We start from the raw sequence: 25875 nt of genomic DNA, 5'->3' as shown, positions 1-25875 counted from the left end.
GGACCTACCTAGTAACAATGAGGGAAGCGGCGTTCTCGCCTCCACCCTCATTGCGTCGGCAGATAACCGCCCGGCCGCCCTGTTTGGTGACCGCTCTCCTCCTTCATCAGGAGGTGCGGGATGACCCTTGCAGGGGCGTGCCGAGGAGTTTAGTGGTTATCTATACGACAAAATCGCTCAGCTCCGGGATGGTCTGGACCGGTGGGATGATCAAGCGAGGGAGAGGAGGCACGTCTTGTTGAGCCTGTTTGGGATGAGTTTGACCTGTGGCTCCGAGGCGTGGACAGGTTGTTGGGGAGGCTCCGCGCCACTACATGTTTATTGGATCCGTGTCCTTCCTGGCTGGTGCTGGCTACTCAGGAGGTGACACGAGGCTGGCTCAGAGGATTATAAATGCTTCTTTGTTGGAAGGGTTTTCCTGCCGCCTTGAAAGAGGCGGTGGTGAGACCCCTCCTTAAAAGCCCTCTTTGGACCCGGCTATTTTGGGAAACTATCGGAGTCTCCAACCTTCGCTTTGTTGCGAAGGTTGTAGAAAATGCTGTGGCGCGTCAGCTACCCCAATACCTGGAAGAATCCGTCTATCTAGACCCGTTCCAGTCCGGCTTCCGACCGGTTACAGCACGGAGACAGCTTTGGTCGCATTGGTGGATGATCTCTGGAGGGCCAGGGACAGGGTTATTCCTCTGCCCTGGTCCTATTAGACCTCTCAGCGGCTTTTGATACCATCGACCATGGTATCTTGCTGCGCCGGCTGGGGATTGGGAGTGGGAGGCACCGTTTGTCGGTGGTTCTCCTCCTATCTCTCCGACGGTCATGAGCGGTGTTGACAGGGGGCAGAGGTCGACCGCGAGGGCCCTCACTTGTGGGGTGCCGCGGGGTCAATTCTCTCGCCCTTCTGTTCAACATCTACATGAAGCCGTTGGGTGAGATCATCAGTGGCTTTGGGGTGAAGTACCATCAATGCGCTGATGACACTCAGCTGTACTTCTCCACCCCAGGTCACCCCAATGAAGTTGTCGAAGTGCTGTCCCGGTGTTTGGAAGCCGTGCAGGTCTGGATGGGGAGAAACAGGCTCAAGCTCAATCCCTCCAAGGCGGAGTGGCTGTGGATGCCGGCATCTCGATTCAGTCAGCTGCAGCTGCAGCTGACTGTTGGAAAGTTATTGGCCCCAAAGGATAGGGTGCGCAACAGGTGTCCTCCTGGATGGCGGCTGTCGTTTGAAGATCATTTGACGGCCGTCTCAGGGGCCTTCCACCAGGTCCGCCTGGTTCGGCAGTTCGCCTTCCTTGATCGGGATGCCTTGTGCACAGTCACTCATGCACTCGTTACCTCTCGCTTGGATTATTGTAATGCTCTCTACATGGGCTCCCCTTAAGGTGCACCCGAGGCTTCAGCTAGTCCAGAATGCAGCTGCGCGGGTGATAGAGGAGGGTCTCGCCTCCCATGTAACACCCCTCCTGCGCAGACTGCACTGGCTGCCTGGCCTGGCCTGGCTGACTGGCCTGGCCTATTTGGCCTGGCCTATTTCAGCCTGGCCTGGCCTGGCCTGGCCTGGCTGACTGGCCTGGCCTGCTGGCCTGGCCTATTTGGCCTGGCCCTGGCCTGGCCTGGCTGACTGGCCTGGCCTATTTCAGCCTGGCCTGCTGGCCTGGCCTAGCCCTGGCCTGGCTGGCCTGGCCCTGGCCTGGCCTGCTGGCCTGGCCTGGCCTGGCCTGGCCCTGGCCTGGCTGACTGGCCTGGCCTATTTCAGCCTGGCCTGGCCTGGCCTATTTCAGCCTGGCCTGGCCTGGCCTATTTGGCCTGGCCTATTTGGCCTGGCCTGGCCTATTTCAGCCTGGCCTGGCCTATTTGGCCTGGCCTATTTGGCCTGGCCTATTTCAGCCTGGCCTGGCCTATTTGGCCTATTTGGCCTATTTGGCCTATTTGGCCTGGCCTATTTCAGCCTGGCCTGGCCTATTTGGCCTGGCCTATTTGGCCTATTTGGCCTGGCCTATTTGGCCTGGCCTATTTGGCCTGGCCTATTTGGCCTGGCCTGTTCAGCCTGGCCTGGCCTTGGCCTGGCCTGGCTGGCCTGGCCTATTTCAGCCTGGCCTGGCCTGGCTGGCTGGCCTGGCTGACTGGCCTGGCCTATTTCAGCCTGGCCTGGCCTATTTCAGCCTGGCCTGGCCCTGGCCTAACCCTAACCCTAACCCCAACCCCAACCCTAACCCTAACCCAAACCCAACCTTACTCCTAACCCTAACCCTAACCCTAACCCTAACCCAACCCTAACCCTAACCCAACCCTAACCCCAACCCTAACCCCAACCCTAACCCTAACCCCAACCTTAACCCTAACCCTAACCCCAACCCCAACCCTAACCCTAACCCTAATCCCAAACCCAACCCTAACCCCAACCCCAACCCCAACCCCAACCCCAACCCCAATCCTAACCCCAACCCCAACCCTAACCCCAACCCCAACCCTAACCCCAACCCTAACCCTAACCCCAACCCCAACCCTAACCCCAACCCCAACCCCAACCCCAACCCTAACCCTAACCCTAACCCTAACCCCAACCCCAACCCCAACCCTAACCCCAACCCCAACCCTAACCCAACCCCAAACCTAACCCTAACCCAAGCCCTAACCCAACCCCAACCTTAACCCTAACCCTAACCCCAACCCTAACCCTAACCTTAACTTTAACCTTAACCCTAACCCTAACCCTAACCCCAACCTTAACCTCAACCCCAACCCCAACCCAACCCTAACCCTAACCCTAACCCTAACCCCAACCTTAACCCTAACCCCAACCCCAACCCCAACCCTAACCCTAACCCTAACCCTAACCCTAACCCAACCCTAACCTTAACCCTAACCCTAACCCTAACCTTAACACTAAACCTAACCCTAACCCCAACCCCAACCCTAAGCCTAACCCCAACCTAAACCCCAACTCTAACCCCAACCCCAACTCTAACCCCAACCACAACCACAACCACAACCACAACCCTAACCCTAACCCTAACCCTAACCCTAACCCCAACCTTAACCCTAACCCTAATCCTAACCTTAACCCTAACCCTAACCCTAACCCCAACCCCAAGCCCAAGCCCAAGCCCAACCCTAACCCAAACCCAAACCCAAACCCAACCCTAACCCTAACCCTAACCCTAACCCTAACCCTAACCCTAACCCTAACCCCAACCCCAACCCCAACCCCAACCCTAACCCTAACCCTAACCAAGCTTGCACTATCGGTTCTGTGGGTATGGCTTGGTGGGCATGGCAGGGGAAGGATACTGCAAAATCTCCATTCCCACTCTACTCCAGGGGTAGGTTACTGCAAAATCCCTGTTTCCTCCTGATCAGCAAGGACTCAGGAGGCAGAGAATAGATGGGGGCGGGGCCAGTCAGAATTTTTACTACCGTTTCTCCGAACGACTCAAAATTTCCGCTACCAGTTCTTCAGAACTGGTCAGAACCTGCTGAAACCCACCTCTGTTCTGGGCCATCTCCTACTGTCAACTGTTCAAGGTGTTTTCTGCATACTCTCTGTATTTAAAGTTGGGAGAAGTAAAAATTGCAAGTTGATTTCAAACTTCTCCGAACAGATTTGGGAATAGAAACACCTAATTATAATGTCCTGGAGTTTAAAAATGCACAGCAGCTTATTATTATAGGCAGCCTTACCAGATATATAGAGTTGTTTTTTAAAAAAATATATGCATCTTTCTAAAATGGATGTTATGTTTACACAGATCAACATGTTATTAGAATCTGTTCATTTATGTCTGACAAGTTCCATTTTGAAAGATCGTGTTTTTTTCCTGTCAAGAAAATGCATTCTGCACCTATTATATTGTAAGGAAGCCCAGGTGAATGATTGCAATAATAATCAACGCCTTGAGAATAGATGAGCTGTGAAGTTTAGCATTATAAAGGCCATCATCAAGTAGTTCATGACAATCAACTTTTTTTTTTTTTTGCTGTTGGATGCATTTTATTTTACTTTAATTTTATTTGGCTTTCAAGGTCTGCAGGAGGCAATATGCTGATACAGTGATATCACCAGCAAAGGTAAGGCTGAAAAATTCAGCCTGTTTTAGGATATTTTGAAGGAGCTCAATGCCTGTGGGAACCTTAAAGCACCAACGTGGAGACTTATATAAGTCTAAATGCCATTGCTATTATTTCATTTTTTTTAAATGGGGAGGGGGATCTGATGACTTTAAAAATTTGCAGCTGTCTATATTTTCTGGCTGCAATTTGGCCACTTTACACATATAAAGCTCAGTGTGAATAACCTATTTACATTACATTCGTGTTTTGTTCTGAATGATTTTATGCAGAAACTAGAGACATTATGCTGATAAGCAGTTGAAATTGGCTTACAGGAAGGTAGTGGTGGTGTAAGATATACAAAAACTGTGCCAAGAAGCTGATCGGACACTAGTTAGGTCCTATTCTAGGACCTACCTAGTGGCAATGAGGGAGGCGAGGCGCTCCTATGCCTCCACCCTCATTGCGTCGGCAGATAACCGCCCGGCCGCCCTGTTTCGGGTGACCCGCTCTCTCCTTCATCAGGAGGTGCGGGATGACCCATTGCAGGGACGTGCCGAGGAGTTTAGTGGTTATCTATACGACAAAATCGCTCAGCTCCGGGATGGTCTGGACCGAAATTGGGATGATCCAAGCGAGGGAGAGGAGGCACGTCTTGTTGAGCCTATTTGGGATGGGTTCGACCCTGTGGCTCCCGAGGACGTGGACAGGTTGTTGGGGAGGCTCCGCGCCACTACATGTTTATTGGATCCGTGTCCGTCCTGGCTGGTGCTGGCTACTCAGGAGGTGACACGAGGCTGGCTCAGAGGATTATAAATGCTTCTTTGTTGGAAGGGTTTTCCTGCCGCCTTGAAAGAGGCGGTGGTGAGACCCTCCTTAAGAAGCCCTCTTTGGACCCGGCTATTTTGGGAAACTATCGGTTAGTCTCCAACCTTCGCTTTGTTGCGAAGGTTGTAGAGAGTGCTGTGGCCAGCTACCCCAATACCTGGAAGAATCCGTCTATCTAGACCCGTTCCAGTCCGGCTTCCGACCCGGTTACAGCACGGAGACAGCTTTGGTCGCATTGGTGGATGATCTCTGGAGGGCCAGGGACAGGGGTTATTCCTCTGCCCTGGTCCTATTAGACCTCTCAGCGGCTTTTGATACCATCGACCATGGTATCTTGCTGCGCCGGCTGGGGGGATTGGGAGTGGGAGGCACCGTTTATCGGTGGTTCTCCTCCTATCTCCCCGACCGTACCCAGACGGTGTTGACAGGGGGGCAGAGGTCGACCGCGAGGGCCCTCACTTGTGGGGTGCCGCAGGGGTCGATTCTCTCGCCCCTTCTGTTCAACATCTACATGAAGCCGTTGGGTGAGATCATCAGTGGCTTTGGGGTGAAGTACCATCAGTACGCTGATGACACTCAGCTGTACTTCTCCACCCCAGGTCACCCCAATGAAGTTGTCGAAGTGCTGTCCCGGTGTTTGGAAGCCGTACGGGTCTGGATGGGGAGAAACAGGCTCAAGCTCAATCCCTCCAAGACGGAGTGGCTGTGGATGCCGGCATCTCGATTCAGTCAGCTGCAGCTGCAGCTGACTGTTGGGGGCGGGTTATTGGCCCCAAAGGATAGGGGGGGCAACTTAGGTGTCCTCCTGGATGAGCGGCTGTCGTTTGAAGATCATTTGACGGCCGTCTCCAGGGGGGCCTTCCACCAGGTCCGCCTGGTTCGGCAGTTGCGCCCCTTCCTTGATCGGGATGCCTTGTGCACAGTCACTCACGCACTCGTTACCTCTCGCTTGGATTATTGTAATGCTCTCTACATGGGGCTCCTTAAGGTGCACCCGAGGCTTCAGCTAGTCCAGAATGCAGCTGCGCGGGTGATAGAGGAGGTCTCGTACCTCCCATGTAACACCCTCCTGCGCAGACTGCACTGGCTGCCTGTCGCTGGGTGCACTTTAAGGTTTTGGTTATGACCTTTAAAGCGCTCCATGGCTTAGGGCCTGGGTACTTACGGGACCGCCTACTGTTACCATATGCCTCCCACCGACCCGTACGCTCTCACAGAGAGGGACTTCTCAGGGTGCCGTCCGCCAAGCAATGTCGGCTGGCGGCCCCCCGGGGGAGGTCCTTCTCTGTGGGGGGTCCCACACTCTGGGACGGACTTCCCCCCGGGTTTCGCCAAATACCTGACCTTGGACCTTTCGCATGAACTGAAGACGCATCTTTTTATTCGCGCGGGGCTGGCTTAAATTTTATGGATTGTATAGTTTTATTATTAATTTTAAACGGGGTTTTAATTTCTATATATTTTAAAATTTTAGGCAAAGTATAATAAGTTTTTTAATTTTGCATTTTATAGATTATTGTCTTTTCTGTTTTTATCTGCCTGTACACCGCCCTGAGTCCTTTGGGAGAAGGGCGGTATAAAAATCAAAAAAAATCAAATAAATGAAATGTCGTGGTTAAGGATCTTAACTGGGATTAAAGAGACTTAGATTCAAGTCCTTCCACAACCCAAAAAATCTCAGCCGAAGGACATTGGTCCAATCACCCTCTCCCTCAACTCACCTTGCTGCATAGAATTGTGGTGAGAAAACACTGCTGAAAGAAAGAGAAGACGGGTTGTTAGCAACCAACTACTTGCTTTGAAAATGATTGGAAGTAGTCACCTAGAATTCCCATGAACACAGCCACTTAGTCAAAAGGCCTAGCAAAGATGTGGCTGCTTTAATTATTCTATTCATAAATGTCCACTTAGTTTATTTTGTGAAGCTAACAGCTTGCTCCTGGGGAGAAAAGCTATGGCAAATCTAGACAGCGTACTAAAAAGCAGAGACATCACCCTGCCAACAAAAGTGCGTATAGTCAGGGCTATGGTGTTCCCAGTTGCAATGTATGACTGTGAGAGTTGGACCATAAGAAAGGCTGAGTGCCAAAGAATTGAGGCCTTTGAACTCTGGTGCTGGAGAAGACTCCTGTGAGTCCCTTGGACTGCAAGGCGAACAAACAAGTCAGTCCTAGAGGAGATCAACCCTGACTGCTCTTTAGAAGGCCAGATCCTGAAGATGAAACTGAAATACTTTGGCCACCTAATGAGAAAGAAGGACTCACTGGAGAAGAGCCTAATGCTGGGAAAGATTGAGGGCAAAAGAAGAAGGGGATGACAGAGAACGAGGTGGATGGATGGAGCCACTGAAGCAGTAGGCGTGAGCTTAAATGGACTCCAGGGGATGGTGGAGGATAGGAAGGCCTGGAGGAACATTGTCCATGGGGTCACGATGGGTCAGACACGACTTCGCAACTAACAACAAAAACAGCTATCTTATGAGGAAAAATAAGGGAAAAGTATATGAGCAACCCCGAGACTGTTAGATGGCCAATCTAACTAGTGACTACAAAAATGGACAATGTGTTAGCATTTTCATTTCATCAAACCATTAATAAAAAAATTTCTGCATTTAGTTGAATATGGTCATGATCTAGAAGACATTATGGGCTTTTTTCATTATCATGTTACTGTGCATTCCTCCAGTCCTTAAGTCAGTAGGCTCTTGCCCAATACATCCTAGGGCAGATGAGATTATAGCAGTACTTTCTTGGCCATTCGCTTCCACATCAACTCCTGTCTGAAGTGTTTCCAAGCTAAGTGACTTCCAGAAAAGCTGTGGGATTGTTCTCAATGTGACACAAGATTGTCCCCAGGGTGTGGTCAAGATGATGACCACAAGGTTGCAATTACACTTTGTTTGGTTTTTATGTGTGCCATGTGTAAGATGCATATAAAAAATTGGCAGATCTTTGATCTTCCTGTTGAAACTGCCATATTGACATTTTTTACCACATCCTGCAGACTTCCCTGTTGTGCATCTGTTTCTTGATTGTACAAATTAAATTCATAAGGTCAAAGCTGCGTAAACTTATGTCTTCTTCCACATGTAGAAGAGTTTGCAGGCTGGGCAGGATTGGCTCCCATTTTTTCTTGCAGTGCTGGTACTTTGTCAAGATGACGCTTTTCTTCATTGAAATACCGTATTTTTCAGACTATATGACGCACTGGTATATAAGACGCACCAAGATTTTGAAGAGGTAAGTAAGGGAAAAAAAGTTTTTTGCCACCCGCCCGGCCCTTAGGAGCACTTTGCAGGCCTCCCAAACCCTCTGCATGCCCTGTTTTTCACCCATTTTTGCAGAGAGTTTGGGAGGACTGCAGAGTGCTCCTGGGGGCTGGGGGAGGGCAAAAATGCTTCCATTATTGCAAAAAATGGGCAAAAAATGGACCTGTGTTTTGCAAAAATGGAGGCGTTTTTGCCCTCCCCAGTCCCCAGGAGCACTCTGCAGGCCTCCCAAACACTCTGTGCAGCGTGGTTTTGTGAAAAATAGGCTTCAGGAGGCAAAAAATGGCTGTATTCGGTGTATAAGACACACCAACATTTTCACCCTCTTTTGGGAGAGAAAAAGTATGTCTTATACTTCGAAAAATACAAGTAAGTAGCTGCTCAAATGATTTTGGCTGAAGCAAATTTTGCTCACTTTATAACATTAATAACTAACAGTCTCTTGTATATTCATTTGCTTCTCTATTTTCCATTGTTTCTGGGTTTTTTTTAATTATTTGCATTTATATCCCGCCCTTCTCCGAAGACTCAGGGCGGCTTATACTATGTTAAGCAATAGTCTTCATCCATTTGTATATTATATACAAAGTCAGCTTATTGCCCCCAACAATCTGGGTCCTCATTTTACCTACTTTATAATAATGGAAGGCTGAGTCAACCTTGGGCCTGATGGGACTTGAACCTGCAGTAATTGCAAGCAGCTGCTGTTAATAACAGACTGTCTTAGCAGTCTGAGCCACCAGAGGCCTGTTAGGAAATTGTCATTGCCCAGCTGGTTGGCCAGGAAATATATAAACCAACACTGTATATTTGTAGCTAAAAGTATTATGTAGCTTTAAAAACTTTGTTGCATCATCATGCATCCTGATTGACTGAGCTCTGTAGCCAATGTACTTAAGGAAAGCTAAATTATGGTTTGTGTGGACACTACACCATTTTTACCTGCTGATATGCTGTAACTCTATATTTGATCTCTATGCATGATCATGGCTTGATCATGGCTATTTACTGCTTCTTTAATATTTACTAACTGTTTTGTATTGAACTTTGTTCCTGAATGAAACTAAAGAAGATCTGGTTTGTTGTGTTTTTCTACGATTGGTAAGAAGGCTTGATATTTGAAAAATATCCCAGGACTGACTTTATATGTGTATGACCTGGATTGTTTTTGTATTATAATTTTGCTTTCCCCCTAAAAGTAAAATATTATCAAAGCCCAGTTTGTTTGTACAGTAACTGTTATTGTCCACAATCATTCTCAGTCGCTTTCGTGTGTAAACTAAAAGGGTACTCTGCTCAATAGTCCACAACATTGGTTGTGAGACAAGACTATCCTTAACAGTTTCCCTTAAAACAATAATTACGACAATAGTTTAATGTTCTGTCGTGGTATGTGTAAATGACCTTGGGAGACAGGAGGAAGAACTACCAACAATGGTCAGATAAGAGGCAGCTGAGCCCAAGAAGCCCTGAGGGCTTGGCAAATGTCTCAGAAGGGATCCTTTCTAGCTCCTTGGTCTATAAAGGCAAAACAGGAAAGTTGTACTTTCGAAATTGCAAGACGCTTACAATAAAGTCTGAGTAAGTATTCTTGTTCGTGCCTTTTCATCTGGACCATTTCACAAGGTTAACATGCTCTATGGGTATGTTCAAGGATGTACTACATGTCATATCATTCATGAATCGCTTACTTTTAAGATTATTTGTAATATTTCATCTTTAATACGAAGTTTAGATTGCAATATTCAGTTGGCAAGTAATTAACCCCCAGGAATTTATTTTGCTGATTCTGACAGCTTCTTGAAAAATATTCATACTAAGAGAAATATACGTGACAGACTAGATCAGGTTCTACCTTATGACTTGCATATAGACCTATAAGTAGTTGTGATATCCTTTTGCTACCATATATCATACTGTTAACTCAACAGATGCCTACTCGGAAACAAACCTGATGAGCTTGGGCCTAAATTGCTTTATTCCATCCCATTCCTCCCTGCTTTAGGAGCAGAATTTTCATAGAAGGGAAATCTCATCCAGCAGCGCAATCTAATTAATAAATAAAGGAACATTATAGTTGTTCAGTTGTTAAATTACCCTGTTGGATGGCTTTAATAGCCTGTGGGATTCTATACACAGTTTTCTTAGCAGTTTATTTCTAACTTCATAATGCAAGGAAATAAATTATAGCGATGAAACTTGTGTGTCTACTCATATGTATGTCTGTTTAGAACACTTTCCCTTCACAGCTGGAGCAGAGTAAATATTACTATGAGAAGATTCCATTTCTGCTACCTCTCTGTTTGGTTTGGTTTGGTTTAGTTTGTCTTGTATTGCGTCAATGTGTTTTCTTCATTATTTGTTTTGATCTGAGTTATTTGGTATTTGTTTATCTCAGTGGTGAAATCCCAATTTTTTTACTACTGGTTTTGTGGGCGTGGCTTGGTGGGCATGGCAGGGGAAGGATACTGCAAAATCCCCGTTCCCTCCCCACTCTGGGGCCAGCCAGAAATGGTATTTGCTGGTTCTCCGAACTACCCAAAATTTCTGCTACTGGTTCTCCAGAACCTGCTGGATTTCACCCCTGGTTTATCTCATGTACAGTATAATATAAAGTATTCCATCCTATATAAGTACTACAGGTAGTCCTTGACTTACAAGAGTTCATTTAGTGAACGTTCAAAGTTACACTGAAAAAAGTGACATGACCATTTTTCACAATTATGACCATTGCAACATCCCCATAATCATACAGTCAAAATTTGGATGTTTGGCAACTGACTCGTATTTATGACGGTTGCAGTGTCCTGGGGTCATGTGATTACCTTTTGTGACCTTCTGACAAGCAAAGCCAATGGGAAAACCAGATTCACTTAACAACGGCATTACCAATTTAACTGCAGTGATTCACTTAACAAATGTGGCAAGAAAAATCATAAAATGTAGCAAAATCCATTTAACAAATGTCTCACTTAGCAACAGAAATTTTACGCTCTGTTGTGGACATAAATCGAGGAGTACTTGTAGTTTGGGGATCACTGCATTATGATGATTTTATCTAATGACCAATGAAGTTTTTGTACTATTAGGGTTGCATTACTGTGTGACTAATTTTTAATAAATAGCAATTTGTGTATAATGAGGTAATTAATAAATACCACATTTATGTAATAAAGCTAAATGAATAACATTTTAAATGATACAAGATTATTAATAACTTAATTGAGTTGATGCTATGTTAATATATCTTATGAACTAATAATGTAGTCTATTTCTAATCTATGTCATGCATGTGATTAGAATTTATTTGATTCAATCTCAATATTTGTGCCTAACTCTTTTTAAAAAAGGATAAATCCAAAGCATGTTTTTAATTTAATAGAGATCAGGCTGGGTTGATTGAGCAATGGGTAGCCACAAATTCAGATCAGCAGTGAAAGTAGTCTAAATCTCTTTATTATTTTGGATCCTTTCCAATACTTTTCTAGCATTGTCCACTCTTCAGTCACTAACCATACTTCCTTTAATCAGTGGAACAACTTGCCTCCAGAAGTTGTGAATGCTCCAACACTGGAAGTTTTTAAGAATATGTTGGATAACCATTTGTCTGAAGTGGTGTAGGATTTCCTCCCTAAACAGGGGTTGGACTAGAAGACCTCCAAGGTCCCTTCCAAATCTATTATTCTATATTCTATTCTATATTCTTCCATCATCTTCTAATCTCAAAAAGGCCAAATCTTTTGGACTGCTGGGGAGTGGGCCTGGATATCTAACATGAAATTGACTTCTCCTTTAAAACTTTCTCTAAACTTGGTTTTCTGTGCTATACGGAACATACGCAGATTTTTTTAAATAAAATCTGAAATGTGTTTCCATCTTCTCTTAGTTGCTTTTTAAGAAACGTTTCTACATTCATGTGCAAAAGCAATGCTCTATGATCAAATGGAAGCCCTCGAAAAAACAAATTTCTCACCAGTCATGGTTTACAGTCATCATCATTTATACAATCCTTTGGTTTATTTTTCAGAGTTCCATAAAAACCAGAACTAAATCACATTTTCCATTCATCAAAAATCATTATTTTTCAGTCCTGAGTTTTGGGCGAAAACCATGCAGAGTTTGGTAATGAGAAACTACCTCAGATCTCAGTGTTATATTTTCAAGTACGATTTAAGGAAAACTCAAAGTTGGGAGCAGCAGGGTCTTCGAGTAAAACAATGCAGGAACCCACAGTGGCTTCCTCACCCCCAGCGGCAAAACCAAGAGGAATAGGGGCCATAGCCCTCTTTTCTATTACTTTATGCTCTCCCCTGCTGAAACTATATTGACATTTTATATGGTTCAGAATTAACTGCTACAGGAAGCCATTTTGTTTCTCAACTTTTTCCTTTAAGCCTCTTATCACTGTTAAATTGTATAAGAGGCCACTTTATTCCTTAACTACCACCAAGAGGGGTTTTTTTTCTTTTTTTGCTAGGGAGAAATATTAAACACTTGAGCATAAATTTCAACACCTTAGCTCTGCTTCAATATCCTCCGGTGTACTAGAACGTCTTTATGTCTAAAATCTTTTTAGGAGACCACAAAGTATTGAAGAGATAATATTTTCTTTAGTATTATTTTTTTTAAAAAAAACACCCTACTTTCTGCATTTCCAAAATGTACCGTTCTTCTATTCTCTATGTTATTTTTGAGCTACAAAGACATGGGAAAGTATCATCTTCAGAAGAGGTTCATTGTCTTGCTGTATTCTCTAAAACAACATAAAGTTATCTTCTTCCATCTAATTCTCCTGGTTTCCAAAAGCTTCTTCTTAATGTATTTCTATCGTACATATTTCTAGAGTAAACTATTCTTATTTCCTAAGAAAACTCCTTAGGGCTACATTCCAGCAGCCCAGGCCAACTTTGTCTGGGTTTAATGTTAAACTGAATTAGGATCTGAGTGAGAGAACAGGATGATAGGCTAGAGTGGTAGCAAAAATAAAACAAAGGCACAAAATATAGCCAAAATTGTTTCCATATCATTTCCAGGAGAATTATTTATTTATTTATTTATTTATTTATTCATACTTTTATACCGCCCTATCTCCCTAGGGACTCAGGGCAGTGTACAGCCATATAAAAAACACATAAATATACAAAGTAAAACATTAATCTAAAAAACTTATTAAATAGGCCAAATATTTAAAATAGACATATAAATAATAAAACCCGATTTAAAACCAAATCTAAAATTTAGACATTTAAAATTTAAAAATCTAGTCCAGTCCTGCGCAGATAAATAGATGTGTCTTAAGCTCGCGATGGAAGGTCAGGAAGTTGACGAAGTCCTGGGGGAAGCTCGTTCCAGAGGGTGGAAGCCCCCATAGAAAAGGCCCTTCCCCTGGGCGTCGCCAGTCGGCACTGCCTGGCCGACGGCACCCTGAGGAGTCCCTCCCTGTGAGAGCGCACGGGCTGGTGGGAGGCATTCGGTGGCAGCAGACGGTCCCGTAAGTAACCCGACCCTATGCCATGGAGCGCTTTGAAGATCATTACCAAAACCTTGAAGCGCACCCGGAAAACCACAGGCAGCCAGTGCAGTCTGCGCAGGAGAGGTGTTACATGGGAGCCACGAGGGGCTCCCTCTATCACCCGCGCAGCCGCATTCTGAACTACCTGGAGTCTCCGGGTGCTCCTCAAGGGGAGCCCCATGTAGAGAGCATTGCAGTAGTCCAGACGAGATGTCACGAGAGCATGAGTGACCGTGCATAAGGCATCCCGGTCTAGAAAGGGGCGCAACTGGCGAACCAGGCGAACCTGGTGAAAAGCTCTCCTGGAGACGGCCGTCAAATGGTCTTCGAAAGACAGCCGTCCATCCAGGCTGGAGATAATAGAGATGTGTCCATGAAACCGTCTGGAGGCAAACCTGAATTGATAGAAACTTTGCCTTATTATATATTAAAGCAGGGGTCTCCAACCTTGGTCCCTTTAAGACTTGTGGATTTCAACTCCAAGAGTTCCTCAGCCAGCTTTGCTGGCTGAGGGCCTCTGGGAGTTGAAGTCCACAAGTCTTAAAGGGACCAAGGTTGGAGACCCCTGTGTTAAAGGATGTTTTTGAATGCTTCCATCTGGCTTGGGTGCAGCATTACTTAATTACACATGAGACTTACCTGAGATTTAGTAGTAGGTGAAAAAAAAACTATGCTCAACAAGACATTACAGCAATGTTTCTCAGCCTCAGAGCCTTTTAGATGTGTGGACGTCAGCTCCCAGAATTTCCCATCCAGCATCCACACATCTTAAAGTAGCTAAAGTTGAGAAGCAATAAGGCATACAACTATTGGATAGGAAGCAACGGGACAGGGTGAGCATCTCATTCTAACGATTATCTTTCCCAATTCATTTCATTCCAAAAACATATCATCCATTTATTTTAACCTAGACCCCTCAATGATCTGCTGTTTTGCAGAAAAATAAAATTTTGAATTTTTGCTGTTCTTTGCCAACATCTGATTCCTAGAATTTCAACTTTCACCTGACAGCTCTCAATGGCAGGATCAGACATGTAAATGTCAAATAGCGCTCTCTCTCGCTCTCTCCCTCCCTCCCTCCCTCTCTCCCTCCCTCCCTCTCTCTCCACCTATTCCTCTCTCTCCCACAGAGAATCTTTTTCTGTGCATAGTTAATTGGTTTTTTTTTCTATTTTCTGATGGATTCATGTATGTGGAACCAGCTTCTGAAACATGAGTGCTCTTCAAAATCTGGGCACCAATATTACCCCAGTGCCTTGCTCCCACCAGTTTTTGTGCTAGTCTGTCTCAATCTTTCCTGGATCTCGTGCGCTTTGCTTCATTCTGCAACTCATTCCTTGGCTTTTAAATAGATTTTGATACCTTTTGAAAAGATTTGATTATGCCCAAATTGACATATAGAACCACTTTGCCGGTAGGTTAGTAAACCAAATTAAGCAGGTGGAATTTTATTGATGCAGTAGAAAATTTTGAAAGAAATATGTAGCTCTTTTGCTAAAATCGTTTCTTTCAAAAGCCTTTTGTTTTTCTTCCTTCCTTCTTTTAGAATACATACATATCTATATATTTAGAAGCCTATTATCCCAAATACCGTTTCTTGTTAATTATTTAACCAATCTGGTTCCAAATGAACATTCCTACTTAAATGAATGTTTCTTAAAAATGTTTACCAGTGAATTTTATTTTTCTAACTTATCTATACCATTTGTGTAATGTTTTTCTAAAGACTCAGTATGATCTACAATTAAAATCACAAAACAAATACAAAAATAAAATATTTAACAATAATTAAAGTTTGAACTCCAACGGTCTGGCTGTAATCCACTGATCTGAATAAGTCTCTAACGTGTGTTATTTAGAATAGGAAATTTGTAAATACACAATTGGATTCCTGGCTACATTTCTGCAAATGGCGTCCATCCGTGAAAAATCAAGGGCAAACCACAGCCTACGTTTTGCTTCCTTTTTTTTAAACCTCCAGAGCAGCAAATTACCAAACAATACAAACACACTCACAAAAGCAGCATTATGCATGTTATGCATAACAAATTTGTTTTACTGAAATCTGCAAAATGATTTCTCACTCCTGTTGGAAGGAACGATTCCTTGGTTTCTAGCTGATTCTCTGCAAGATTTGGAACTGTTTAATGGTCTGGAAAACTAAGATGTAAAGACACCTGTGAAGGAATGGCAAAACTTTAGTTCAAAAAGAGAAGTGCACAGATTAGAATAAATAGGCTATCACTTGAATTATGGCTCAAACCAATCTGTATATGCCAGAAGCTAAAATCTCTCTGAGAGTAGATAATATCTTCTTATCTTGTAAAATGGTATGGGAAAGCATGTGGAAGATTGCCTTCTCCTCCGATCATCTGCTTTCTGTCTGAATCTCCTTCAGCTATTTATTTCAATGCTTATTTATTGATAAGTGACTGCACTTTTATAGTTTTTACAGGACGCTGCTGTTTAGCCATCCTGTCTGTGTAGATCCCATTAATCAATGTGGTAAACTGGGTAACCAGGACAGTCTATAAACTTGAAATTGTCTTCATCTCTGCTTACACATACATAGATGTATGTGTACAGTAATGTATACATAGATAATATCGGCATAGATATGGACAGGTGGGCATCTTCATAACGGATAATTAAAAATTCTATTTTAACTTTTTTTTTAAAAGTTCAAGCGAACCTCTCAGAATCTTTCTTACTGTTTTAGATATAGCTGCTACCATGCAGATACTTCTTTGCAGTACAAGTAGTCCTCATTTATTGAGTTTTGGTTGTGGTGAAAGGGCTGTGTGTATGTGTGTGTGAAAGAGAGGGGGGAAGAGAGAGTGAAAGAGAGAGAGAGAGGGAGGACAGAGAGAATAGAGGAGAGAAGAGAGGGAGAAAGAGAGAGAGAGACAGGACAGAGGGAGGAGAGGAGATGAGAGGCGAGAGAGGAGAGAGGAGAGAGTGAATGAGAGAGAGAGAGAGAGGACAGAAAGAATGGAGGAGAGGAGAGGAGAGGAGAGGAGAGAGAGAGAGAGGAAAGTGCAAGAAAGAGTGCGAGAGTGAGTGAGAGAGAGAGAGAGGACAGAGAGAGTGGAGGAGAGGAGAGAAAGAGGAGAGAAAGAGGAGAAAGAGAGAGAGGATAGAGAGAGTGAGGAGAGTGTGAGAGAGAGGGGAGGGGGGAAAGAGATAGAGGAGAGAAAGAGGAGATAGAAGGAAAGAGAGAAAGGAGAGAGATGGTGGTTGCTGCTGTCTCATTCATATAAAGGTAATTCTTAAATTACAATCATTCATTTAACAATGGTTTGATGGCCCTGGGGGAAAAAAAGGCACTTATGATTCGTCCTCAAAGTTTTGGCTGTCACACTACCCCCACAGTCACATGATCACAATTGGGCTCTTGGTAACCAGTTTTACATTTACAACCGGTTGCGGTATGCTGCGATTAAAATATCATGATTTGCGACCTTCCCAGCAGGCTTCTGACAAATGAAATCAGTGGGGGAAGCCAAATTTGCTTAACAACCATGTGATTCACTTAACAATCACATTATTGGCTTAATAATAGTGGTGATTTGCTTAAAGTTGCTTTATCCAACTGTGATCAAAATGGTCATAAAATTGGGTGCGGTCATGTGATGACTTGCTCAATGACCACATCCAGTGGTGGTATTCAAGTAATTTAACAACCGGTTCTCTGCCCTAATGATTTCTTCCAACAACCAGTTTGCCAAACGGCTCAGAAAGTTAACAACCGGTTCTCCCGAAGTGGTGCGAACTGGCTGAATCCCACCACTGACCACATCGCTTAGTGAATGAAATGCCAGTCCCAGCTGTGGTTGTGTTGTGTCTTGCCCGCCCTCAGAGCAGCCGGGGCCTTCTTACCTGCTCCCGAACACTGAGGAATGTATGCCTCCCGGCCCAAGTCCTGACTCCATGCCCACACAAACTGCAGAAGAAGGAGCATCTCCCGGCCCCAGCCCTGACTCCATGCCCAGGCAAACGGAGCAGCTAGACCCCTCCCCCTCCTCCACAGCATGTGAGCCTGAGGAAAGTTTATTTCCAACAGCTGCTGATTGGAGTGACCCTCGCATCAGAAGACTGGATAGGCGGAGGCAACAGAAGGAAGGAGGCAGGCCTTAATGGGTGCTGAGTCATGGAGCCACACCCCATGGCCTATATAAAGGATCTGCTTTCTGGCAGTCTCTGAGTCAGGCAAAAGTCGAACTTATCTTGCTGAAGTCACTTACTGGTCTCCTGCCTGCTCTGAGGACTTTGCTAGGACTTTGGGCAGAGCTGCAGAGGCACGCCTGATTCGGATTTCCCTGACCCGGCCGTCAGCGGAGGAGTGGGACACGACAGGTTGTAAATGGAGGCTACCAGTAAATTCTCTTCTACATTTTCATATGCTTGAGTCTTTTTTCCTCCATGTTTTCTCCCCTTGCAGGGCAAAGAGATTGTTTAAATAAGATGTTTCTTCCTGAGCTGTTTTTCTCCACAGTATAGCTCTATGATCTTAATTAGTTGAGCATAACCCTCCAGATGGCTAGCAGCTGCTGCCTGAAACTGACCGGACCTTAACCAGTTTCACACTACGTTGTTCTAAATAATCTGTTAGTCAAGTTTTTTAATTACCATTTATTATCGATGTATTAATGAATGATCAGTGGCCAAGACAGTTGTTAAGTAAGGACTGCCTGCAAATGTAAGTAGTGAAGTGATTTTGACAGACTTGCTTTTTAAGGTTTGGGGGGGAAAGAGAAGTGTCTCAGATATTTAAAGTAATAACAATTTCAGTCTTATTTTTCAGAGTGCAATGTGGTTGTTTTGATGGAGGAATGCAGAGCTGAATTTTAAAGTTCAAGAGCTATGATTCAATATGGTTTATTCAATCTAGGTTGTGCTGGCCAGTTTCTGCTTAGGAACATTTATCTGAGGTAAGCTATTTGTAAAAGATTTGTAGGCAGTGTTGTTAGCCCTAAGATAACAACCCTTAGAACCCACTTTAGCAAATGGCCAGTATTTTAAGAAATACTGTTTATCAGACAAGTGCTAGTTCCTACCTTTATCTTTTGCCTACACCATGAACAGCATCCAAAGAAGTCACTTTCTCTCTGATACATGGCAAAGCTGACCTAGTCATATGGAAGCCTTTATGTCCATGTTTATTCACAACTTCACCTTTCCAGATTACAAAGGTACATTTTTCTCTGTGGTGCTTCCACCAATTTAAGGATAAGAATTATTTTCCTTGATTAACATGCAAAAAACATGCCAATAGGCACAAAGATACATTATTTAAGAAACAACTTGATAGTGTTTGGGTTGGTTTGGAGTTCTCAGGAAAGGGATTCTGAAAGTACATCTGTAAATATTAAATGCCGATTCACAGCAGTGACGAAGGTTGCAAAATCCAAGCTATGGATTAATAGAGAAGGAATTGAAAATACCTGGCAAATAGGTGTAGTAGAGCTGAATTCCTGTAACAAATTTCAGCCATCTCATTTCAGAAATGGACAGCCTAATGCCAGAGAGGATATGAAGAAGAAAAAAGTGAGATTGGTAAAGATGCTGGTATAGATTTATGTCAAGGCGCCGTTGTCGTGGAGAAAGTGAAGAATAAGAATAACAGAGTTGGAAGGAGATCATTTAATCCAACCCGCTGCTCAAGCAGGAGACTCTATACCATTTCAGACAAGTGACTGTCCAGTCTCCTTTTAGAAACCTCCAGTGACGGAGCACCCACAACTTCTGGAGGAAAGTCATTCCACCTGGTTAATTGTTCTCACTGTTAGGAATTAAATTTCTCTTTAATTCTAGGTTGCTTCTCTTCTTGATTGGTTTCCATCCATGGTTTCTTGTCCTGCTCTGTGGTGCTTTGGAACAGGGGTCTCCAACCTTGGCAACTTTAAGCCTGGAGGACTTCAACTCCCAGAATGCCCCAGCCAGCTTTGCTGGCTGGGGAATTCTAGGAGTTGAAGTCCTCCAGGCTTAAAGTTGCCAAGGTTGGAGACCCCTGCTTTGGAACATAGGTTAACCTCCTCTCTTCTTTGTTGCAGCCCTTCAAATATTGGGATACAGTTTGTTCTATTTTTCTTAACTTTAAAATATGGGTTCACAAATGGAAATGAAATAGAAGTATGTTTAGAATGGAAGCGAGGAAACAGTGACGCCTTGATACTTTAGAAAATTCATTATCTCAATAAATTATGTTGAACAGGCATCACTTATATGCTAATGAACCAATAAACCCCACAGACTATGTAATATGGTGGCAGGTTCCTTGAAATTGCTTCTGAGCTAGGTAACAAGGACAATGTTTTAATGGCATGTCATGATAGCAGACAATTTGGGTGTGAAGAAGGACAGAGTTGCCTCTACTACAGGATGCCATTTATTCCGAGAAATAGATTTCTTTGCTCATTTTGGTCCTATCATAGATAAATGCAGTCTATACACTCTTTGTTCTAACCCAGCTCCCAAACACGACAAACCCTCTGTAGTTAAATCAGTGATTCCTTTATTAGGAGCGCCAGCAGCCTCGGCAAAAAGTTTCTGTCTCTCTCACACAGCATGCTAACAAGTCTGTCCGACAGGGAGATGAATAGTTGTCTGCCATTTCTATTCATCTCCGCCTCCTGCCTTTTATCCCTAGAGCTAGGGTAGGGCTTCACTAGCAGCAGTGGTCCTTCCATCCCAAGGATCAGCCCATAGATTTCCACTGCTCTCCTCTCCTCTGCCTTCTGTCCATCCACATGTCTGACACTGGACCCAGCTGTTCTTCCTCTTCCTCATCAGTCACCTCCAGACTTGTGGGCTGTTGACTCTCCATCTGAGGGCTGATGGATGGCCCAGGCTCCATCTCTATCTCTAGCAGCTCCATTCCCTCTTCCCCCTCGGAGTTCTTAGGTTGCCTTGATGTTGGCCGTGACTCCCATGCTGCCTCCACATCTGATTTGGCTGCTGGACGGGCCGGAGGCCAAAAGACCACAGCACTCTTAGTCATGTTTAAGTAACTTTACACTGGATCAGGGAAATGGGATCTGTGTGGGATGGCTTAGGAAGACTGTGCATAATGCCTCAGAAACACTCCTAAATAACACCCTAAAAAAATGACATAAAATAAAATAAAAAATTGGTTGCCTGGTGCTTTCTCCATCCAAAGAAGATAAATTTTACTCTTTTTGTCTTTCCTCTCCCCCTCCCCCCATCCTTCATTTATATTCATTTTCACCCAAAACAACATTGGAACTATGAAATTATGTTTCCAGTCAAATATTTTCCAAACTTGTTGTCCTCCTTATTCAATTCCTCGTTTAAATAACAAGTTCAAACAAAAGCATGCATAAATGGAACGATGTTTGAACTCAATACTGGATTTATTTTGTCCAGTCCAATGGACTGGAAATGAGTAATTATTCAAAGAACGAACCAAAATTAAAATTTTTAGTCAGTATAAACTTTGTCTTAAAAATGCTCCAATGTGAAATAAACAAATGGATAAGCGAGTGAAGAGATCTCCGTGTTTTGCCTGATTTTCTCATTGCTTCTCTCTCCAAAGATCGGTTGTGCTTTAGAAGCTGTTTTTTATGCCCAAGCAGGGGATTAAAACTAGCAAACTAATTTCCTAAAGCTGACCAGACTAAGGACGCTAGCCAGATGAATACCTGGTAGGCAGATTTTTCCTCCCCCAGAAATAAGCTGTGTCTTATACTCCAAAAAATACGGTAATGAAAATAAACTATGAATCCGGATTAAAAAACAGTGGATAATCCATAAACATATAGTCAGTGGCATTTACAAGCCATGCATTACAACTAGTACAGCCATCTAGTAGACTTCATACCTTGACCAAGTCTCCAAACATGGTGGCAGAACCACATTGTCAAGGTTTTCCAGAAGCCCAGTACAGTTGGGGCCAACTTCTGGGGGATGTTAAGGGTTCAAAGTACAGACAACACAATGGAAAAGATTCTTTTTCTGGGCCCTGTCAAACAATCTTGTTTAATAGAGGGGACATATATAATATATAACATTTTTATAGATAATATATCATATATAATATATAAAGAAGGATAACCTTCTGTGCATGAAATCAACCCGCGTCTTCTATAATTTTGTAAACAACAAACTTAAAGACTCAAAATCCATCCCACCCCTAAAAGGACCTAATGGTAAAGACTATAATGATGAAGCCATTAAAGCCAACCTCTTTAACATTCTTCAGCTCAGTCTTTGTAAACAGCAATGGCTCATGCCCCACATTTCCTAGTCATACTACAAATAATTGCAATTATCTAATATATATCAATTTTACAGAAGATAACATTGATAAGGCACTAGGCATCCTAAAACCATCTCTATCTATTGGACCTGATGGACTATGTGCCTACTTCTTAAAAAAGCTTTCCACTGCTATGGCAGAAGTGCCATAGCAGAAAGTCTTTGAAAATCTTTGAAAAATCTTTCAGGACCAGCTCCTTGCCCAACTTATGGTCACTAGCCATGTTCATCCCTATCTTCAAAAAGGGTGACCCCAGCCTAATTACAAACCAATCTCTTTATGTTGCGTCACCTGAAAAATCATGGAATCAATCATAAACCAATCCATTATCCTCCATTTAGAGACAAACAACCTACCCTCTAACAAACAATTTGGTTTCAGAAAAAAATTGTCCTGTAATCTGTAACTCCTATACTGCAAAAACATATGGACTACATAACTGGACCAGGGCAAAGCAATAGACGCAGTTTACATATACTTTTGTAAAGCCTTTGATTCAGTGCTACATGGCAAACTACTTCTAAAACTAAAATCTTATGGCATTTCCAGATCCCTGCATAAGTGGATAGGTGCATTCTTATCAAACAGGCAACAAATGGTCAAAATAGGAAGTGCTCTATCAAACCCTGCACCTGTTAACAGCGGTGTCCCCCAAGGCAGCGTTTTAGGACCAACACTCTTTATACTTTACATAAATGACTTTTGTGATCATATTATAACCATCTGCATTCTCTTCGCTGATGATGTAAAACTATTCAACACCACCGATAATGCTGCTGCCCTTCAAAAAGACCTTGACTATGTGTCAGAATGGTCAAACAATTGGCAACTCCAAATCTCAACCAAAAAATGCTCTGCCTTAGACATTGGCAAAAAAAATCAGAACACAAAATACAAGCTGGGCAGATACGACCTCTTAGATGACCTTCACTCTTTCAAGGACATTGGAATACTCATCTCTAATGACCTAAGTGCCAGAGCCCACTCTAACAACATTGCCAAAAAGGCATTAAGAGTTGTTAACCTAATCTTGCGTAGTTTCTTCTCTTGTGATATTGTACTGCTAACTAGAGCATACAAAACATTTGCTAGACCAATTCTCGAATACAGCTCATCTGTCTGGGACTCACACTGCATATCGGACAATAATAAAATTGAGCGAGTCCAAAGATATTTTACAAGAAGAGTCTTCCACTCCTCTTGCTTGCAACAGAATTCCTTATGCCACCAGGTTTGAAATTTTGGGCTTAAGACAACTTAGAACTAAGCCTTCGGTCTGACCTAAGCATAGTACATAAAATTATCTACTACAAAGTCCTACCTGTCAATGACTACTTCAGCTTCAACTGCAACAATACACGAGCACACAATAGACACAAACTTAAGGTAAACTGCTCCAAACTCAATTGCAGAAAATACTTCAGCAACAGAGGGGTCAATGCCTGGAATGCACTACCTGATTATGTGGTTTCATCCCCAAACCCCCATAACTTTAACCTTAGACTGTCTACTGTTGACCTCACCCCATTCCTAAGAGATCTGTAAGGAGCATGCATATGTGTACCAACATGCCTACCGTCCCTGTCCTACTGTCCCCATTTATTTGTATCCGTTTCCTCTATTCATAATCATATTTATAGTTATATCTGTTACCTTATACATGCTTGACAAATAAATAAATGAATAAAATAAAAATATAATAACTATGTCCTGTCAACCTGATAGGACTGGTAAGTATAACCTATCATTGCGTATGAGAGATAATGATTCTGGTATAAAATATTAAACGGTTAATGATAGATGATGTTTTGGAGATTACAATAACAATTTCCAGAAAAAGTGTCAAAACAGAGTGTTAGTGATCAAAACAACACTGAAATTAGTTACAGAGCAACCAAAGGCTGTTACAATTACGCTAGACATCTCTGTGTTATAAGCTACAAAGCCCTCAATATCAGGGACTGTACTACCTTGGATTATTAGACACACAACAATTTATGCCTGCCCCCAAAAACCCAACAGAAATAGTATGCTTCAGGTCCTATCCATGAAACGATGTCATCCGGTGGGACTCATGAAGTGTGTTTTCTCTGTCACTACTGTAACAACATTCCTCCTGGGTACCCCTATGTAATCTTGAACTTGCTATCCTTTGAGAGAACCTTGAAGGCCTGGCTGTTTCCACAGGCAGAGGGCTAGGATGTTGTGTTAAGCTATTTTTTGAGTTATTTGTGTTGTTAATTACGTGACTGTTTCTATTCTTGCTTTATTTTGCTTATATTGTTATTTTTAAGCCTTGTCATGTACCTGTATATGAATGACAGTATAAATAAATAAAATAACTAGGCCCAGCACCACAGTCTCTTCAGTTTGTCATCAGTTAAGCGCTGAAGAACTCAGTGGAATCACATTTGCCTGTTTTTCACTCTTAAATTATAGTGACATAAATAGTATTTGTACAGGGTTTCAACCATTTGGCACTAACTGAACCCATTTGGTAGGGAGCTATAAGAAAAGAGGTATAAGATATAGGAAGAATCCATATATCTCGTCTTTTATCCTTTGGAAGTATTGCCTAGTCAGATGGACGGAGCAATTGATGGACGCACATTGTGTTTCTAATGTATTTTTCAGTTATCAGTTTTTCAGCTATCAGTCATATCAGTCTGTGGCATATTTAGTTAAACCATCATGTTTTGAAACATATTGCAAGTCTTAGTAGCTCAAAATGTATGAACATTAGTATTTAGAACCATATCAACTCAACTTCTTCTTCTAATATCTTGGTAGAAACAGATAAGGTTTTCAGATGAAAGAAGTATTGGAGTTATGATTATACTAAGCAAAGATCAGAGAAGCCACTAATACATTTATCTGAGAAAGATAAAGTTCTATAGCAACAACCATAATGGCTATTACGCAATTGCTATGTGGGTTTGAAAAAGGGTTAAGAATTAGAGTCCAATAATCACTTTATAGCTTTTTAATGTCTGTTATATGGTGGCTATCGAGCCCTAGGATTATTCATTTGAATCTTTGGGGTTTCACATTTAAAGCTGCAACCCAGTGGAGATGTTGGGGTATGTACAGTATATATGTTTGACTGTTTTAAGTTCTTTGATGAAGAAAGATACAACTTAGTGATATAAAAGAAAGCAAGTATAGTAGCATAGAAGTTCATAGAATAGTGTTGCAATACATTTCCTGGGTATATAGGAAAACATTGCATATTTGGATGAAATGGTGCAACATTTTGGGACTTTATTCAGCTATGGCTAGACATAAAATTGTGATCGTTCATGACATCTGGCAGCTATTGATTTTACATGCACACAGATTACAGCTTGGACATTGCATTATCTCCCTGTTATGCTTCATATTTGTTTTAGAAGGTTGCTCCAATATTCATTTGAGTCAGATTCTCTCAGTTCTCACTAAATCATTTAGCGCCTATCAGGAATCCTATATCTATTCTTGCCATTCGTGAGAATTTCCTATCGTGGCATCTCCTCACACATACAGTATATTGTCACCCTGATAATGGCACTCATCAAGAATATGTTACTTACACCATTTCCCAAACTTGACAGTTAAATTGCTTTCTATCTGCCATGTTTATAATGTATTTGGCTCTTATCCTACTCACAAATACAGAGTTTCAGTATGAAATATCACATAATAAACTGCATTAATTTAAGCATCGGTTTGAAAGTTCTGTAGAAGGTTGTCACTGAAAACTCTGAAACTTTCCTGGCAAATGGAAAGTTAGCACACACGCAATTTAAGAGCTGCAGTGTATTGCCCTGGATTTGGATTCTAGTGGCAGATCCCTTACCAAAAGTAAGTTCAGTACTGCTTTGCCTAATGAAATGAAAATGTTCTTATCTAATTCTGGAATAAAAATGATTCATGTTTTAGGTCAAGAAAAACAAAATTCTCCCTTCC

The sequence above is a fragment of the Ahaetulla prasina genome, chromosome 1 (genome assembly GCF_028640845.1).
Source record: "Ahaetulla prasina isolate Xishuangbanna chromosome 1, ASM2864084v1, whole genome shotgun sequence".
NCBI lineage: Eukaryota > Metazoa > Chordata > Lepidosauria > Squamata > Colubridae > Ahaetulla > Ahaetulla prasina.
This window is presented reverse-complemented; position numbering follows the sequence as displayed.